We start from the raw sequence: 20,997 nt of genomic DNA on the forward strand, positions 1-20,997 counted from the left end.
GTTTTCTGGTCTTCAGATGCCAATTTGAGGAATACATCCCTAGTCAAAATAATTCAGCGCAAAATAAGTCTCTGCATGCCTCATCTTCTTGCTTTCTCCATCATTTTCCCAATTTCAAACCTTACTTCCCCCACCTCTTGCCATAATCACACACTTTTTGTGCTGCCCTCCCCAGTGAGCATCTCAGAACATGCTACCTTCCATCTGACTTTCCTGATTCCATCCAAGTTTACCTTTAAGGTCTTGTTCTTGGTTAATGAACTTTTGCTGACCATAAAGCTGACCAGAGCCTGGCTTCCCATGTGCTCAGTTTACAATATGGTAGTCAATGTTCTGAACATAAGAATACAACCTCCTTCTGTGTTCTTGCCTTGGGCTGAACTACATGTTAGGGAAGTGAGAGAAAAAAAATGTTTCGGATACCCTTCATGTACCAGGCCTCATAGAATCATTTCATTTTTTTACCCTTGTGCCCTTGGGAAATCATTCCAGCATTTCAGCTTCCTTTTACTCCTATGCAAAAGGAGGATGGTGACAATGTCCTAGGTTCAAATAATAGTTACTCTTTCTTTAGTTCCTTATTGTGTTCCTGGTTCTTTGTCAGGGGTTAGATGTATTATCTCATTGAATCTTCAGACACTGCTATGTGGTAGGTTTTTAGATGAGAAAACAGGCCAGAAAAGGTTTTGTAAATGGATCAGTCCATTTGGGCACAGTCCTCGGAACTTTGGTGTTTTTCAGGTGATATTGGCTCAGCTGATATACTTGCTTCCTAAGGCACAGTAACAACAGGAAACTGTCATGACTAGAGGCATATATACAATAAATAACCATCTCATCATGCTCTCAGTTTAGCAGCACTCGTTTGGTGGTTCTTTGCCACATCAGCCCACTTTACAAGTAGTCAAATAAGATAAACTTAAATTTGACCTAGTTTAATCAAACTGTGGGTTGTGGTTCAATTATTCAACAATTGACTACTAAGAATTTAAACAGTTTTAACAACCACTATAAGTGCAGTCTTTCTTTTGTGGTCTCTCTCAGAAGCTAATGTTGCTATTTCTGACCACCATGTATATACTGTAACTCCTCCAAAATAACCTGAAAATGCAAAAGGAGTTACATTTTCACAGACACCCTATTTCAAAGAGCATGACTAGAAAGAAGGACCACGGAACTGATCTTGAGATGACGTTCCAGTGAATTCAAGCTCCAAATATCATCCTTGATTTTGCTCAATAATAACCTATATTGTTTGCTTCCCACTTAATGAGAAAACTCAAGTACAGACTGAACTTGGGAGTGCCAGTGTCAAGAGAACCATCAGACCGCAGCATGCTGAGACCAGTCGGTCTCCACTACTAGTACCATGCAGCCAAAGTGAGAGGACTGGCAAGGGCCAAAATCAGTGGTGTTGGGGCCTCACCAAGGCAGCCCAACCTTATGAGAGCTAAAAGTCACCCCTGCTCAGCCTACGAGGCAAGAGGCACTTCTCTTAGATAAGGATTAGAGAGACTAGAGAAGCTTCTCCAGCAGATTCCAAAGCTGTTGCCTTCCAGTTTCCTGTTTGGGTTTTGCAAGCCTCCTTTAGTTACCCTGGAATGTCAGAACAAGCAATCTGCTTTGAGTTGGGGAAGATTTGATGGTTTTTTTTCGTGTGGGGGTGTTAAGTTCATCAGAAAGAAAAATGAAAAAAGCCCGCCTCCTGCACTCGGTAGTGTGGCATGGAAATGTAGCACATCCTACTCTGATGTTTCTTTCCTGCCTCCCTTAGCCCTAGTTACTAGATTGCGGTTTACAGGTTGTTTTGTTTTTTCTTTCCTTTTAATTGGTTTTACTCTTCACGCCAAGTTGCTTTAAGGATCTCAACTTTTTTAAGTACTAGGGAAAGCTTTGATCCAGCACCTGCCAGGACTGGAGAGATGAGTTTGCAAATGTTCCACCTTCACGCTTTGCACCACATGAGGCTCTCTTCTATCCCATTTGCATTCAGGGGAGTTACTCTAAGTTTGGTCCATGACAGCCACTGGCCAGGAAAGGAAACGAGGACATGCAGCTATGTTAGCCTCAACAGAGAAGTTGTTCTTGAAGGCAGGAATAGACTATGCTCAACCAGAGGAATGCTGCCTTCACTTCTCCCTAAAATGAGGAGAGGAAAGGAGAGTAAAGGAATGAGAGGAGCACATGCAACCAGCTTCCTTCTCCCAAACACTTTTCACAAGAAGTCATGTCAAAGCCACAGACGCAACCTGGGCCAGTGGTTTGAGGGGGTGAAGAATCTGGGTTCCCTCTATTGGTTTGACTTGTATGAACTCAATTCAATTCAACAAGCTTAAGTTTATATATCACTAATTATATCTATTATCATCACTTCACAGGCATACCATAGTTCCAGCCTTTAATTAAGGAAAGATCACTAGCAATGCATAGAGTACAGGATGAGGAGGTCTTTGCCATCAAGTGCAGAAAGAGAACAGCAAGCATTCTATAAAAACAACAACAGCTTTGCTCTTTCTGCGGTATACCTCCTTTTGGTTTTGTTTAGAGCTCCCTTGGGGATAGAGAGGAAGCATGAAGTGGCAAAAGAGGGAGGTTAAATGGCATGAAGCAGATACATGAAAACAAAAGCGGAAAGAACTATCAAGAGAGCAAAGTGATAGAGCTGGAAAGAGCAAGCCTTGTCCAGGGCATCTCAGCTCACTGCAATACAGAAGCTTTAGCCATTTTGCCTGGGATTTATTCAAAAACCCGTGAAGCACTGAATGCATCATTATCCGATTTTATTGAATTAGCTCGCAGCACACATTTTCAGCACTTAGACAAACACTTCTGTGCAATTTAGATCTGAAAGTCAGGGTTTAGGATTTGGGATTTATAGGAAAACAACCCTAGCCCCACTTTCTCTCAATGCATTGGTGGAGGTTGGGGCTGCAGGGTGAAGGACCACCTAATACAAGCTGCCCTGCCTTCCTCTGGCAGCAGTTACACAAAGCCAAGCAGTTGTCTTGACCTCAGAAATTCTCAAAGTCTTTAGCAGATGAATGTGCAATATGGCACTCCAAGAGGGAGGTACAGTAGGTTACATGTCACAAATACATGTAATCTTTGAATTCCTCCCCCTTAATTTCACCTACTAATGTCTTAATACCTTCTACAGGGTCCAATTTGAAAAACGCTAAGTGGGATGGTTAATTTTATGTGTCCCCTTGGTTGGACCACGATGGCAGCTATGTGGTCAAACATTATTCTGGATGTTTCTGTAAAGGAGTTTTTGGGTAAGATTTGCAATTAAATTGGTGGACTTTGAGTAAAGCAGATTGCCCTCCATTTCATAGGTGGGCCTCATTCAATCGGTTGATGCCTTGATCAGAACCAAAGGTTGACTGTCCCCAAGTAAAAAGGACCTCTGACAGCAGATGGCTTTCTTTTTCCCATAGGACATTGGGATACAGGTGGTGTTTGGTTACATGATTAAGTTCTTTAGTGGTGATTTGTGAGATTTTGGTGCACCCATCACCTGAGCAGTATACACGGCACCATTATTTGTAGTCTTTTACCCCTTGCTCCCCTCCCACTCTTCCTCCCAAGTCCCCAAAGTCCATTGTATCATTCTTATGCCTTTGCACCCTCATAGCTTAGCTTCCACGTATCAGTGAGAACATACGATGTTTGGTTGTCCATTCCTCAGTTACCTCACTTAGAACAATAGTCTCCAATCTCATCCAGGTCTCTGAGAATGTCATTAATTCATTCCATTTTATGACTGAGTAGTATTCCATCATAATGTTTACCACAGTTTCTTTATCCATTTGTTGATTGATGGGCATTTGGGTTGGTTCCGTGATTTTGCAATTGCGAGTTGTCCTGCTATAAACATGTGTGTGCAAGTATGTTTTTGTATAATGACATCTTGTTCTCTGGGTTAGATACCCACTAGTGGGACTGCTGGATCAAATGGTAGCTCTACTTTTAGTTCTTTAAGGAACCTCCACACTGTTTTCCATAGTGGCTGTACAAGTTAACATTCCCACCAGCAGTGTAGAAGTGTTCCCTGATCACTGCATCCACACCAACATCTACTGGTTTTGTTTTGTTTTATTTTGTTTTGTTTTGTTATTATCATGGCTATTCTTGCAGGGGTAAGGTGGTATCATATTGTGGTTTTGATATTGCATTTCCCTGATCATTGGTGATGTTGAGCATTTTTTCATATGTTTGTTGACCATTTGTATATCTTCTTTTGAGAACTGAGCAGACAGCTTTTGAACTTCATTTACAACATTAGCTCTTCCTGGTTTGCCAGCAGACTGCTTTTGGACTTGAACTGCAACTCTTTCCTGAGTCTTCAGTCTGCCAGCCGTCTCCATCGGATTTTGAATTGGCCAAGCCTCCACAATCACATACACCAGTTCCTTAAAATAAATGTATTATACACACACACACACACACACCCTATTTCTTTGGAGTACCCTAATACATTACATTAATGTAAATTTGGAAAATAGAATGGAGTCTATTTTCAGATGGTCAGATGAATTGTAATTCTTTGTGAAAAGAGCAATGCACATTTCTAATGTACTATACAAACATATTTTGAGATAAAGGGCAACTAAAAACGCAGGCGCCAAGATCGAACGAATATAAAACATGTTAGAACAAACACAATTTTTTGCTCTGGCCCAGGGCAGAGCAAAAGCACCTGGAGAAGAAGGAAGGGCTCAAAATACCAATCAAAAACACAGTAAGACCTCTTACTGAGGTCTTATCTAAGGCAAGCCAGATGGACACAAAGCTTTTAGCTGACAATGCAGGCAGGGGCTTCAACTCAGGGCTGGATTATATGTTCACATTCTAAAAGTAAGGCCACAGAAGGAGGGATGTGGGGTCACATGCTTCTCCATGATAAAGACATAAGCAGAGGAAAGCTGCAAACAAGCCACCCCTAAAGGGTAGAGTACATGTAAGGTTTGGAAGGGAAGGACCAAGACAAGATCCCAGGATACTTGCTGATCTTTTCACCCAGGGTGAGATAAGGTGTCAGGAGCAAGCAATCTCACCCCTCTGGCAGAGGCTTCACCTTCTCATCACCTCATATGTGCTACTTTGAAGCCTCTAAAGTTCTTGAAGCTTCTACTAGAGATTTCCCATTTCCAAGTATCCCAAACAGTGCAATTTTTCCTTAACTGTGCTTATGATCTACCCACTACCTCACATATTGGCTACATTTATTTGATTTTAATACTTTGTAGTCTCCCAAAAAGACTTGATGTTTATAGTAAAAATAAAAGGACATATATTAAAGAAGAGTCAAAGACCAAAGTCAACAAATAAAGGGGAAAGGAAAGGTCGTAAGAACAAAGCAATAGAAAGATCAGCCAAGTTTGAAATTCAATTCAACAAGTGTTGACTACAGATGTCTTTCCAAATCTAACTTACCCACAAGCATGGCGTGGAAGTTAAGAGGGCTGCCACTTACTAGCTGTGACCCGAGGCCAAGTTACTTCACTGTTGAGTGCCTCCATTTTCCTATTTGAAAACTAGAGATAGGAAAAAATAAAAAATAAAAAATAAATCTTTCCCAGAAATTGACACAACTTCAAATTATTGTCTATCTCTCTCATTCCTAATCTAGTAAAAGTTCTTGAAAGAGAGGTCTAGGAGAGGGGAAAGAAACCAACATTTATTGTGTGCCTACTGTATATTAACTCTATAAATTATGCATTTAGTTATCATAGACTTGTGAGAAAACATTTTTATCAATTATATAGACAAAATGGAGTCATGGAGGCTCCAAGGCTTAGATCAGAAGCTACAGGAGACCTCAGATTTCCTCTCTTGTGATGCACACCATGGAGTGATGCTTCACACAGTGGGACTCCTGGGCTCCCTGCCTCAGAATCACTCAAAACCAATCACTTGTTAAAACCAATGATTCCCAGGCCCTCACCCAGACCTATTTAATTACAGTTGCTTGATGGTAGTGATTTTAATAAGTCACCAACCACCATGATTCCCCTGTACACTCAAGAGCCATTGACTCAGTGGTTAGGAGCATGGACTCTGAAGTTAAGCCTGGTCCTGGTGTCGCTATGTTCGAAATATGTGACATTGGGCACATTACTCAACCTCTCTGAGACTCTTTACTTCATTCCAAACATGGAGATTACAGAACATCCTTCATATGGTTGCTGCAGTGATGAAATAATGAATGTCAGGTGCCAGGTTCAGAGTCTGGCACTTAGTAACTATGATCATTTCCTTCACATGAGAATAACTTAATTTCCTCTTTGCTTTCTCATTCAACTTCACAATTCACTGTATTTGCTTTTTTCTCCACCATTTAAGTGAAATCAGCTGAACAAATATGACCTCCTTGCTAAATCCAATTGCCTCTTTTCTGTTCTCATGCAAGTGAGAGATCATTTGGTTTGCGGAGGCTTGGATTTGAAGCCTGGAAGCTGAGATGGGAACTAGTGAAAGGATTGGAGATGAATTTTTGGTGGAGAATTGAGAAAATTTGGAGATAAATTGGATGTAGAAGATAAAGAAAGAAGAGGTGCCAGGAATTACACTCAGGGCTCAGTTTTGAACAATTAGCCATTTACCATTTTTGGTGGAGCCATTTACCAAGGGGAGGCACTAAATCCCTCTCCAAGGAATATAATATAATCTTTACATTTCTAGAAATCTTCCAAATGACTCTGATGGCTAACCCTAGTTAAGAAGGCTCACTCTAGAGAAGTAGCATAGAGAATAATGGTTACATTTAATGGCTAGTCATTATATCTTTCTTTGGAGGTAGCTTGTCTTGTTCAAACCTAGTATGAACTGGCCATATCACTAGAAAAGTTAGTTTAATCATCTATGAAATGGAAATAACTGGTTCATACGGCTATTGTAGTCTTATAAAACATTTGGAGTACTTCCAAGCTACTATTTTAGATGATTCACTTGAATAAGCCGGGTGTTTTCACATCTGTAAGCTTTAGCTCATTCCCTGCCTTTTGCTTGATGTGTTCATCTCCCCTTCTGATAATTTTCTATTTCTTATCCAGAGATAGCTTTCCTCTGACGGGTACCTCAAACCACCACCCGCCCAAGCCAGTCATCTGGGCCATTTCTCCTGCTTGCATGGGCTCACAGTTCTCTATGGATTCTTCTACCATAGAACTTACCACATGGGTTAGAGTTATTTATTTATTTTTTGTCTCCTGAACAAGATTTAGAACTTTTGGACCTTGCTGATCTTGTCTTATACAAATTTATCTCCACAGAACCTAGTCTGTTGTAGCTTGAGGCACAGAATGAATTAGATGGATTTAATTGAATTTAACTAAATTAAAAGCATGATACCCTCAGGGAACTCATTGCACAATCTAAGCCTCTTGCTTAATTACAGTAGCCTATGAATGCAGTCACAGCAAGCTACAGCCAGCAGCCAGCCTATAGAAAACATTCACCCTACATGGCTATTTAGGGTGCCCAAACTTAAGCCTAAACCAGTCATGCCAGATGTAACACCTTTCTTATCTGTCTCTCACTTCTGCTGTGCTCTTCCTGAGCAATGTGGGGCCCATGCCTTTCTGAGGAACAGAGGAAGGAGGAAGGTGGGGTGGAGAGGAAGAAATACTCCTACAACTTTGCAAAACCTTCCTTTACCCCTCAATGAGGGACAGAAGGTAGAGAGAGTGGCTGTACATGCTGTATTAACAGGCATGCTCAGGCTGGTTTGAGGCTTTTCTAACCACCTGACTTTGTGCAGAAGGTCCAAACACCATTAGGCAAATCCCGATAATGTTACAAGCACAGTGAACTACCCCAGAGCAACTTTTCTAAGAGGATCCATGGTTTTTACCATGCCTTTGAAGGGAAGCAGAATTTGAACTCTCTCATACTAATTCTTGCAGAGCCTTCAACCTCCATAAAGTGTGAAGGAAGTACTGATCATACATTTTAAACTAAAATAATTTGATTAAGGGTTTGGGTCTCTGAGAGAAAAGTTGAAGAGGACTATTCACTCTATAATCTCGAGGCAAATGGACACAGCAGGAGGTAATCTGACATGTAAAAATGGAAACCTTTACAGCCAAGCAGATCTGGATCTAAATCCTGACTCATTTACTCTTTAGTTCTGTGCTCATTAAAGTTAATAATGATGGCAATGATGATAATCGCCAACACTTACATGTGCTTACTACATTCCAGGCTCTGTTGTAAGTGCGTTGCATGTATCAGCTTATTGAAGATACTACCATCATATTTTATAGTAAAGGAATCTGAGGCACAGAAAAGTTTTGCAATGGATACAAGTTACTAAAGAGCTGAGCCAGAATTCAAACCCAGGCAGCTGGGCTGCACATATCCATGCTTATACCCACTCTGCTTCCCTGCCTCCCACGTGCCTCTGGAGCACAGCGTCTGGCTTTCAGAATCTGAGTTTCCTTCCCTGTAAAGTGCATATGATGACGCCAACCTTGGTGAGGTCTGAAGGAGATAGTGTACCTCGAACCCTAGACACCAGAGGGGCACCCACACTAGAGTAGGTGCCTCTAATTTCAACTTGTACACTCACAATGTCCTCTCAGATTTCTAAGTAAACTAATAAAATTCTGAGATATCTAGAGTCCCCAAGAACAGCAAATGTGTGGGTGAACTGAACAAATTGGAGGCCTTAAAATTTACTGTTTAGAATCTTCCACTGATCCAGAAGGCAGTCATAGTCTGTGATGCCCGCTATCTCAATATTTCTAAATTAACTATGGCTTTTGTTACAGGCTAGAAGCTCAGCAACTGCTAACAACCAGCTGGAGGGGTAAGTCAAAAGCTATGAGAGCCCAGAAGGAGAACAATTATTTAGAACTGGAGGGGCCAGTTGGGAAAGTCTTTGAAGGGTCTTCAGAAAATGGCCCAAAAGAAAAGAGGAAAAGTCATTCTACTGAGAGGTGTTTGTGTAATCAAAGCAACCGAGGTCTAAGAACTCACACAAGATTTGAAAAGGGTGAAGGATGCCTGGAAAGCTGGACTAGGAAAAGGTTGTGAAGGGCCCTGAATGTTACTTGTCACATGTTGCCTACAGCATGCAGAATCAAAACATGATAAATCATATCTTGAATCATGACATATGAAGTATGACACATGAATCATGACGTGTAACACATTGAATGTCACATGTCACATGCCATAGGCAGCCATCAAGAGTATTTGAAAGGGAAGTGTATAATCATGCCTGTGCTTTAGTAAGACAATTCATATAGTGTTCAGTGTGGATTAAAATGGAGAACACAGGTATCAGTTTGACATCGACAGCACGGGAAACCAAAATATTAAAACATACATGCAAACACACCAACACATTAAAATCTTGAGAGAGAAGGGCCAAAAGTTCTTTGTCACTGGACTAAGAGTGGAAATAAATGTTTACAACCTTTAAGGTGGATTAAGCTAAGAATTTGGAGTTGTTGGCAAAACTGCCACATAAAATTTCAGACATGCAAAGAAATGCAATTGTAGACTTATGCACATACTTCCACCAGAGAAGGGAATCTGGGCAGAGTGAGTGAAGCAAAAAATATGTTGAAAGGTTAAGAAATGCCTTGCTCTTACCAAGAAGAGCTAACGGCATTTTCTTTGAATCAGCTCTCATATTCCTTTAAAAAGAAATTGATAGTGTTGTGGAAAACTAACCTATTGAAGAGAAAACAAAATCAGCAACCCAGTATGAGTTAACTGGTATTATGTTAAAGGGACAAGTAACTGTACTTTTGACGCACACCCTCTAAAAGGTAGGGTGGCAGTGTTTCAAAGAATCAAGTCTGAGTAATAGAAAAGCATATACCACTTCCCCATATACACGTTTGAGCATGGGGGACCGGCAGGCTGGGTAATTGAATGCAGTTGTGCACACTGGCCATTCTCCCACCACATACCATTTCTTTGATGTCTCTACCAAGATTCTCCTTCTAAGTGACACATCCCTGTATTGATCATCTTTCCCCATGCTGATCATCCTCAGCAATCATGTGAGTTGTTAGTCTAAGTATTTGTTTTTCTCAAATATGGTCTTTTAACTACTCCTTAAATATATTATGTATACATAGTTTGTTTTCCCAATTTAACTACAAGCATTTAAAAAATGGGAATATTTGTCTATATTTCTGTAATTTTTCATCATGCCTTATGTGGTATATAAAAATCAACAGCAATAAAACAACAACAGTAATAATAACTAAGACATTTTGAATGCTAACTGTATGTTCAGCATTATTTCAATAGCTTTACAGGTACTAACTGATTTAATTACAACAACTGCATGAAGTAGATACTATTGTTGTCATCAGTTTATACTTGAGTGTAGAGGACTACATGCTCCCAAAGGAGACGTTCCTGATAAGTCCTGCTCTTGCAAACAAAGCAGGGCGTTCCCGATAAGTCCTGCTCTTGTAAACGAAGCAGGGGTGTTCCTTCCCTGTTTGCAGGGAGGACAAAGGAGCCAGCTGCAAACGGCAGACCCTGGAGGCTTGTTTATGTGTAAACATCTTGAAAATCCAGAAAGTCAGGGAAAGGTCAGAAAAACAACAATGTGTCTTGTGACTTGGCAACATTCCACAAACGACTGTATAAAATAAAGCAGAGCACACCATTCGGGACAGCCGCCATGTTTGTCTTGTCTTATGTTGTCTTGTGTGTTCATTCCTTTGTTTAGGAAACACATGGACCCCAACACTTGAGGAAATGAGTCATGGGAAGTTTAATTATCTTTTCCATAGTCACAAAGCCGTTAAGTGTATGGTCTCAGACAGTCTGACACCTGAGCTATGCTTCAATGTACCTGTTAAGATATTCTTTTACTTGAATTCAAATTCTGAAAGGAAAACAGAGTTGAGAATCAGAGGCCCTAGCTAATCAAGTAAAGTTTTGCTTTAAAAACATCAAGAAGCAATCTTCCTAAGGTCTCTGCGTGATTTCGTGGCCCATCACAGAACAGGGTCATCTTTGACTTCTACACCAAGGAAAATGTGGCTTTTGGATTCTTGGATAGAACCTACTGCATGGCCTCTATCTTCACACGCCCTTGCTGGGATTTGAAGATAATATGAATAAAGTAGATTTAGTGGAAGTGAGGAGAAGAAACATCCTGAACAAAAAACACTTGTTCCACTTGGCCAGCTACCTATATTCTCATCAAGGGAGAGTTGGCCACAGTTAATACCACATCAAAGTGCAAACTCCATACCAGCTTGCACCTTTACTTATTCCTACCTTTAACACACACATAGCATAACATGTATAATTCTTATTCTGGGTATAGTTGGTGGTAGGAAGGTTTCTATACATTTGAGATTCTATTTGGTGAGCATATGGTAACAACACAAGAAATGTGCCGTCAGACTACTGTTCAGCAGTTTACAAAGATGGCTACAACAATTCTTGTGATTCTTATGCACATGTTTCTTTGCTATGTAACTTTGTCACCCCTTCCTGTCAAGATATAGAGTCTATTTCTTTTTCCGCTTAATTTGGCCCTGTGACTTGCCTAAAACCAACAGAAGTCTGCAGAAGGGACATCATATGACTTCAGAGTCTCGGCAGCAAAAGGCCTTTCAGCTTCTGCTTTCAGGCTGTCATTGCTGTGAGATAGGAAGCCTGGGCCAGCCTCCATGAGAATGAGAGACCACACCTGGTCAATAAGGAGAGCTGACCTGCAGCCATGTGAGTGAGACCATCCATCCTCAGTTAAGCTGCCAGATGACTGCAGCCAGATAAGTGTCTGCAAGACCAGCAAAAGAACAAACTGGCTGAGCCCAGCCCAAATTGCTAAGGCATAGCAATTTAGGACAAGATAAATTCTTGTGTTTTAAATCAGGATTTGTTATGGAGAAATTGAAAACTGATAAGGACGAGAAATTCAACATCTTTTATATTACCATGATACAAACATTATTTTCTTAGTAGTCATCATTAAAGCTTTGTATGTTTAACTGCCCTTCCACTACTACAGCAGCTACAGTGCTGGGGCATTCACATGCATTCATACACATAAAGACACATTCTCCAGTTTCCCAACTAGTTACTCATATACTCTTCTGGGCTTTCATTTCTCAATATTGCTATACTTCCAGCTCAGTCCATTTAACTAGCTTCATTCCCATATCCAGCTCTTCCTGTCTATGAAGAGTAGCTTACCATTACTTACTATGTGTCAGGAACTATTTCTCACTATCACTTTATGTTATCACTCGTCTGGGCTTCTCAACACTGTTGAACACACTGCCTATATTTGGAGAATTCCCCACCTCCTCTGCAGCCAGTACACTGGTCTGTGACACAGACCCAGACAATGGCGTATCTATCACTTTATCAGGCAGATAGTTCTCTATCAATAACTACTGAACAGGTGACTTCATCTAGTCAACCATGACATTAGAATCAATTGCAAGATAGAGATAGGAATCAAAGAGAAGAGATAAATATGTTACCCTTATTACTTATTTTTAAAACATTTATATTGGAAAATATGATTGAGACACCTACTAACCCACACAAACACAAGAACATTTGGGCAGCCACAGGCCTCCTCCAGTGCCGATTGGTGTGTGAAAAACTCACAGCATGGAGGATTAAAAAATGTATATTCTCTGAAGGCAGATATGCCCTTCCAGATACAAGAAAACGAATGAACCATTAATACTGAGTTCTTTCTCCCAAGCTGACCAATCAGTTATGACAATTCTTCTCCCCCAGGAAGAGTCACTCTTGAGAAGTCACAATTGTAACATTGATGGAGGTTTCCTATACACACATAAAGACTGGGGAATATGTGCTTCCCCATAACAAATGGTGACTTTCCATTGTGTCTCCAGCCTCAACATCTTTCCTGAGCCTCAGAATTATATGTACACCTGTCTATTCAGTCTTTGCTTGGAAGCCTAACGGGTATTTCAAACTCAACATGTCAAAAAGGATACTCCTCATTTTTTTTAAACTATCTCTTCACTCCTGTTTAGTTTGTTAGGGTTGCCGTAACAAAATGCCATAACAAAATAAGTCTGGGAAACTTAAACAGCAGAATTTTGTCCTCTCACAGTTCTAGAGGCTGGAAGTCCAAGATCAAGCAGTAGTTTCTCCTGGTATCTCTCTCCTTGAATACCTTCTCACTATGTCCTCACATGGCCTTTTCTTTGCACACACACATCTCTGGTGTCTATCCCTTCTTATAAGGAATCAGTCATATTGAATTACAGACCCACTCTTATGATCTCATTTAACCTTAATTACCTCCTTAAAGGCCCTCTCTCCAAATATAGTCACATTAGAGGTTAGGGCTTCAGTATAGGAATTTTAGGGGTAGGGCACAATTCAATTCCTAACCACCCCTCTCACAATCTTTCCTATTTTAGGAAATGGCACCACCACTGATTAATTTCTTAGGCTAAATTTTAGAAATCATCTAAGATTCCTCTTCCCCTCATACCCCACATCCAGTGCATTAGGAAGTTATGTGTGTTTTACCAATTCCATATCCCACCACCTCCACTATGGACTCCAGGTTTTGCTGTCTTATTCTGCCTGCTCTACTGTAATAGTCTCCTAAATGTTTATACTGGTTCCTTTCCTCTCCTGCTACAGTCTATTTCTCATACATCCATCAGAGTCAGTCAGATACTATTGAAAGTAAATCAGATACCATTGCTTCCCTAGTTTGCATTCTCTAGTGACTTCTCATTACACTTAGAATAAAACTCAACTCCAGTTCACAACCCACCTTCATCTACCCTTGCCCACCTCACCATCCTTACTACATATCACTCTTCCCCATCATTCACTCAACTCCAGTCACTTTGGCTGCCTTGACTTTCTTCAAGCATCCAAAGCTGATTTCGGTGTCACAACCATTGCATGTGTTCATCCTTGTCCGTCTACCTGGAACTCTCTGGACGTGTCTCCCCACTTTTCATTTCACTGATACCTCTGCTCAAATGTAACTTTCTTAATAGAGCTTTCCTAACTCTATTTTAAACACACCTCATGACTTTCAACTCCTTTACCCTCCTTTATTTACTTTCAAAACATTTACAACTGCTTGAAATTGCATTATATTTTTATTTGATTGTTTATTGTCTAGTCTTCTCCACTAGGTTGTAAACTTCCTGAGGCTTTTTGTTTCTTGCTGTACCCGTACACTGAGAAAGGTCCTTGAAACAAAATAAACCCTCAACACATATGCATTGAATGAAAATAATTTATGCAATCTAAATCATTCTGATTTGGAAATTTGATCATGCCACTTCCTGTCTTAAGCTCTCCAATGGCTTCTCATTGCTCTGTGGATAGACTCGAAGCATCTAACATGGTATAGAAGACCTTCCTACTTTTTAGTTTTACCTCTAGCTACACCCACCATGCAGCTTGAGCCCCAGCCCTCCCTAACCTTTATGACGACTAGAACCGTGCTGCTTTATTTTGTAATCTTTGGATTCTAGCACAATATCTGGCACAAAATGGTCACAAAGCAGCTGGCATTAAGTGACAGGAATTATGCTATAAAACAGAGAGTGTACAGAGTCTTCATTTTACATTTCACTAGATGGTTACTATATTGACAAAATAGTGATAATAAAATCAGCCCTAGCTATTTGTCACAGGTACTTTAAAAATCAAATTTATATAAAAAATATTTATAGAGCACCTACTATGTGCTGGGCACTGTCCTATTTGTTGAGGGTACATTAATTATTGAAATAGACAATGATTTCTGCCTTCATGGAATTTATATTCTAGTAGGTAAAAGATTACACACACACACACACACACACAGGTAATAAGTTCAATAGAACTAATTCAGAGGAGGAGAGTGAGGAGGGCCTGGTGCAATGCATATGCACATTTTATACTTGGTGGTCAGGAAAGGCCTCATAAAGATGATGACATTTGAATAGAGACTAAAGGGGTTGAGAGAATGAACCATGTAGACATTTGGGGAAAGAATATTCCAGTCAGAGGGAACAATAAATGCAAAAACCCTGAGGCAAGAACATGTCTATAGTGTTCAAGACCATATATTCTGGGCCATAAAATAAATCTCAATAAGCTTAAAAGAATTCACACAATATAAAGTGTGCCCTCAGATCACAACAGAGTTAAATGAAGCTCAATTTAATAAATAAAAGTAAATAACAGAAAGCATCTCTGGATAATCCTCAAATATTTGGAAACTAAATAACACATCTCTGAATACCTCATGAATCACAGGATAAATCAAATACAATGAATTGAATGAAATTGAAAACAGAATTACTGAAATTTGTAAGATACATCTAAATTTATGAAACTCAAACACCCATATCAGAAAAGAAGAAAGGTTTGAAATTAACAACCTCAGCTTCTGCTTTAAGAAATTAGAAAAAGAAGAGAAAATAAAACCTGACCTAAGGAGAAGAAAGAAAATGATAAAGATTAGAGTGGAAAACAATGAAATAGAAAATAGAAAATGATAGAGAAAATCAATAAAATTAAAAACTTGTTCTTGAGAAAATCAAAACTGATAAACCTTTCACAAGACAGATCAGAAAAAGAGAAAGAGAAAACACCAACTACCCATATTAGGAATGTGAGAAGTGACAGTCCAGATTTGACCTGGAAAATAAAAGAAAAATAAAGAAATATTATGAACAACGTTATGCCAATAAACTCGACAACTTTGATGAAAATGTACACATATCTTGAGTAGTATGAGCTATCAACATGGTTTTGACCCACGTCCCCATCCAAATCTCAAGTTCAACTGTAATCTCCAATGTTGGAGGGAGGGCCTGGTGGGAGGTGATTGGATCGTGGAGGTGGGTCCTTCATGAGTGGTTTAGCACCATCCTTTTAGTGCTGTTCTTGTGACAGTGAGTGAGTTCTCATGAGATCTGGTTGTTTAAAAGTGTGTAGCACCTCACACTTCATCCTTTCTTGCTGCTCTGGCCATGTGATCTGCCTGCTCCCTCTTCGCCTTCCACCATGATTCTGTTTCCTGAGGCCTCCCCAGAAGCTGAACAGATGCCAGCACCATAATTCCAGTACAGCCCGTCGAACCGTGAGCCATTTAAACCTCTTATTTTATTTATTTTAAAAAATGTTTAATTTATTTATAAATTACCCCGTCTCAGATATTTCTTTACAGCAATGGGAGAACTGACTAATACAGCTATCATAATGCCTTCAAGAAGGAACAGAAGACACTAAATAGCCCTGCACCTATTAAAGAAATTAAGTTTATTTTTTTAATTCAATTTATAAAGAAATACATGAATGAAAATACTTTCCACGAAGTAAATCCTAGGCCTGAATTATTTCATCTGTGAATGCTAACAAACACTTAAGCATGATATAATACCCTTTCTATGTGAACTCTTCTAGGAAGTTGAAGAGGAGTAAATACTTCCCAACTCATTCCACAAGGCTAGCATTACTCTGATACCAAAATCAAAGGCATAAGTAATGAAAACCACAGACCAATTTCCCTTGTAAGCGCAGATGAAAAATTCTTAGCAAATTTTAGCAAGTTGAATGTGACAATATCTAGAAGAAGACCAAGTGGAGTTTATCCCAAGAGTGCAGTGTTGAAGGAAAAACAGGGGACACTGTGGCTAGGCTGGAATGAGCCAGAGAAGTGAGATGAGATTTGAGAACTAATGAGAACTAGATCATGTGGGCCAGAGGATTTGTTCCAGATCATCATGACCCTGAACTCAAACAATTAATACTAGTAGTGTGAATTTTAGGCCTGTCTACAGGAGAACAGGGAAAATTGAGGGGTGGGGGGGAATGGTAAATACCACAGAGAGAATTGTCAGCCTCATTGCAAGGACTTGATTTTTAATCTGAGTGAAATATAGGAAAACCATTAAAGAGTTTTGAGTAGAGGAGTGATATCATCATTTTACTGCATTTTAAAGATCTATTTTATTGACAACATATTTTAGTGGAGTGAGACTGGAATCAGGAAGACCAAATAATAATATGTAAGTCAAAGTATTCAGTGAATTATAAACAACTCACATACCAATAATTACTCAAATATTGCAATAACTTCATCGTTCTTTGTCATAGTTTAGTGCACCATTTCTGACAAGCTGCTTTGTGGATACTTAGTTTTTTACAGATAACAGTCTTTTGATAAAATACATTTTGCTAGAGAGGACTCTCAGAAAAATATGGGGAACTCTGCTTGGTTATAGGATGATCACTGAAGCCCAGTGGAATTTTGCCCAACCCTTTTATTATACATCCCTCAGTTTTATTATCAGAAATAAAATGTTATGCTGAATGGTAAGAGCCTAAAATAATACAACATTCCTTTATGCGATGTATTTGGTCCCAACTTGATTGTGATGCCAGAAATACACAATATTTAACCTTTTTCCAAGGAGCTGGTCTCCCTTGAACCAGCCCCCTGCAGTCATTGTTCTCCTGACTGATGTTATGGGAGATCCTATGCAGGATCTAATTCCTACTCATGCCAGAGCAAGCCAGAAGAAGCTCTACAAATTCCTGGGAGCTACAAAGTAATAGGTACCCAGAGCCTAAAACTATTGGAAATGATGTTCGTCTAAAATCACCAGAGCCAGGATTGCACTGCTTCCCTGAAGTGGAGAACCATAAAAACTGACAAAAAAAAAAAAAAAAAAAAAAAAAAGGCAAGCCAAAGCACACAAGGTCAAGGGAGCTGAGAATCAAAGACTGTGATCACAGGCAAGGCTGTGGATATGGAGTGCACACGAGAGTTCTCTTTCATAAGTGATTGATGATGTGCTTGGGGGGTGGGGTGGCCATTTGCACTGAGTGGTTCAAAAAACGTACAAAGTCCAACCCATGCCTAAGTGAGTGTTGTAGCTCATAGCAATTTAATTTGTTTTGCCACACTTGAAAGTGCAGTATGATAGTGAGAGTATTAGGTGCCTTTGAAGGCGGGCAGGGAAGATTATTTTGGAGGAAGTGAACACCATGTAAAGAATTGTCGACCTCATCCACACTTCAAGTCAATTCTGCTGACATGAAAATGTTTTTCACAGGTCGAGTGTGCGGTTTCCATTCAGCACACAGGCCTTCCACCTGGGAAAGTCCAGCTTGGCAGCAGCATTTCCATCCATCTCACCAAGTTACCTATCCACGGCTGAGTGCTTTTAGCGTGTGTTTCTACAGCTGAGAATTATTCAGAAAACTATGTATGTTCATCTGTACTGAAGCAATAGTGATAGATCAACTACCTCATACACGTCATCTTGAAATCTCAGGAGGAAATTACTGCCTACAACACACACACACACAACCAGCTTTTAGAGTTTTGAGGTTTCAAAAAGTTCTATTAAATGACTTCGGAATGTTTGAAATGTACAAAACATTTCCTAGGAATTTTTGTATCAATGTTTTTCCTACAGAAATGTCTGTGAACTAGAATTGTTTTCTTCTATTCTCTATATATTCATTTGGTAAACATGTATTCAAGTCTGTCCTTGATACTCAGCATTCAGATATTTATAACAATGAAAAACTGAAGTACCTGTGCTCGGGGACTTTGATTTAGTGAGGGATAGAAGTATATGCAAGTAGTTACAATTCAAAAAGGCAAGCTGATCAGAGAAGTACAAATAAAGCACTAGGAGTTAAAGAGAAGGAGGTCACTAACTGCCAGGGTCATTAGAGACCAACAGAGGAAATTACATATGATCTGGATCTTGATGGACTAAAACGAATTTATGATGGGGAGAAGCAGAAAGAGTAACATTTTAGGCAGAAAGAATAAAGCCTGGAAGTATATAATCATGTTAAGACTTCCATGCTGTATTAGTCCGTTTTCATGCTGCTGATAGACATACCAGAGACTGGGAAGAAAAGGAGGTTTAATTGGACTTACAGTTCCACATGGCTGGGAAGGCTTCAGAATCATGGCGGGAAGTGAAAGGCACTTCTTACATGGTGGTGGCAAGAGAAGATGAGAAAGCAGCAAAAGCAGAAACCCCTGATAAACTCATCAGATTTCATGAGACTTACTCACTCTGACGAGAATAGCACAAGAAAGACTAGCTCCCATGATTCAATTACCTCCCGCTGGGTCCACAACACATGAGAATTCTGGGAGATATGATTCAAGTTTAGATTTGAGTGGGGACACAGCCAAACCATATCATAGGCCATACTGAGGAAGTCTGCTTTTGATAGTCTCAATATCAAGCACTTCGCGAGTGCTTAATTTTGACCTGTTCTTTGTGGGTAAAAATGATGGGATCAATTTATGTTCATGAAATTGATGGTGATAATAATGATTAAAAATAGGATCTTTCTATGGATCTTGGTCAACATGTCCATGTGGCTGTGCTAACCAATTATTTACTATTTTATCAACCTGCTTGCATTTTCCTATTTCTAAACCCCTTAGTATTCTTTGAGAAAGGACTATCATACATCATGACTGTTAGTAGAGCCTAGAAGATTAAAGATTTTCTCCTTCGACGGTCTTAAATGTAACAGTTCTTCTGAAATAAATTCATATATTCAACTTAATTCCTGCCAAAATTTCAGACACACACACACACACACACACGCACACACACACACGGCAAAATTGTTATAAAATAAATTTGGAAAATAATAGAGATGAGAAAATTATGAAAACTAGTGCAAATACTAAAGTCGAATTAATACTAACAGATATAACATATTGCAACATGTTATATGGACTCTGAAATAAAAATGATTTGTTACTAGGCTAAAAATAAAACCTGCAGCCCAGAAGTAGAATGTATTACATATAGCACTATAGTTTCATAAAGGAGATACCACTGGTCAACCAGAAACCTGAAGGTTTAGTCAGTAAGTGTTCTATGAGAGATCAGTTAGCAATTTGCAAAGAAAAATTAATTTAGAGCCTCATCTCATTTCATAGGCCAAAATATATTTTAGATAAAGAAGTAAACATTAAAAATGAAACAACAGAAACTAGTAAAAAAAAAAGTGAAATAAATATTTATCAAATGTCTAGATTCAAAAGGACTTAGCTTAGAAATGATAAAAGACTTAAGAGAGAAAAATAAAGATTGAGCCATATACAAATTTAAAACTTTAATATCTAAACTCTAAAAACCGTAAGACAAGTATCAAATTTGGAAATGGCTACAGAAAATACTAAAAACATTAATAACTTTATTGTATTATGAATTTGTATTAACTGAGAGAAAACATAAGAAAAACAGGGAAAAATACAAATAAATACAAAATTAACTAACTACAAAGGGAAGTTAAAAATAATTATGGTTTTTTATTATATAACTAATCAACAAACATACAAAACCTATATTCATTCTCAGTTGTGATGGAAATCCAAAATAAAACAACATGAAGATATAATTGTTTTACTGGTATAAATAGTATTTTTCTCACTGATAATATTCAATGTAAATGCAAAGACAGTACAGTGTAGAGTTTGTGTTTGGATAATTGGGTGGTCATTACTTTTATCTTCATGATTTCATTTTTTCAAATGTCTTTAATTTTTTTTTTTTTTTTTTTTGAGACGGAGTCTTGCTCTGTCGCCCGGGCTGGAGTGCAGTGGCCGGATCTCAGCTCACTGCAAGCTCCGCCTCCCGGGTTTACGCCATTCTCCTGCCTCAGCCTCTGGAGTAGCAGGGACTACAGGCGCCCGCCACCTCGCCCAGCTAGTTTTTTGTATTTTTAGTAGAGACGGGGTTTCACCGTGTTAGCCAGGATGGTCTCGATCTCCTGACCTTGTGATCCGCCCGTCTCAGCTTACTTTTATAATTGAAAAAAATTAAAAGTGACAACACATATGTATAGTAATTTAGAAAAATATCTTCTCGAATTGGAGTGAATTTGTAATCCTACACACTGGGCTAACTGGCATCAGAACTTCCACTGACTATTGTTAAAGAATCTGCTCAAAGGCCGGGCGCGGTGGCTCAAGCCTGTAATCCCAGCACTTTGGGAGGCCGAGACGGG

General features: G+C 39.3%; 1 pseudogene; it reads left to right on the forward strand.

Moving 5' to 3' along the window:
• Positions 1-8,826: 8,826 nt before the first annotated feature.
• Positions 8,827-20,997, forward strand: part of LOC105502737 — a 23,046-nt pseudogene continuing 10,875 nt past the window's right edge.

This window comes from Colobus angolensis, unplaced genomic scaffold (assembly GCF_000951035.1).
Source record: "Colobus angolensis palliatus isolate OR3802 unplaced genomic scaffold, Cang.pa_1.0 Scaffold80, whole genome shotgun sequence".
In the NCBI taxonomy this organism is placed as follows: Eukaryota; Metazoa; Chordata; class Mammalia; order Primates; family Cercopithecidae; genus Colobus; species Colobus angolensis.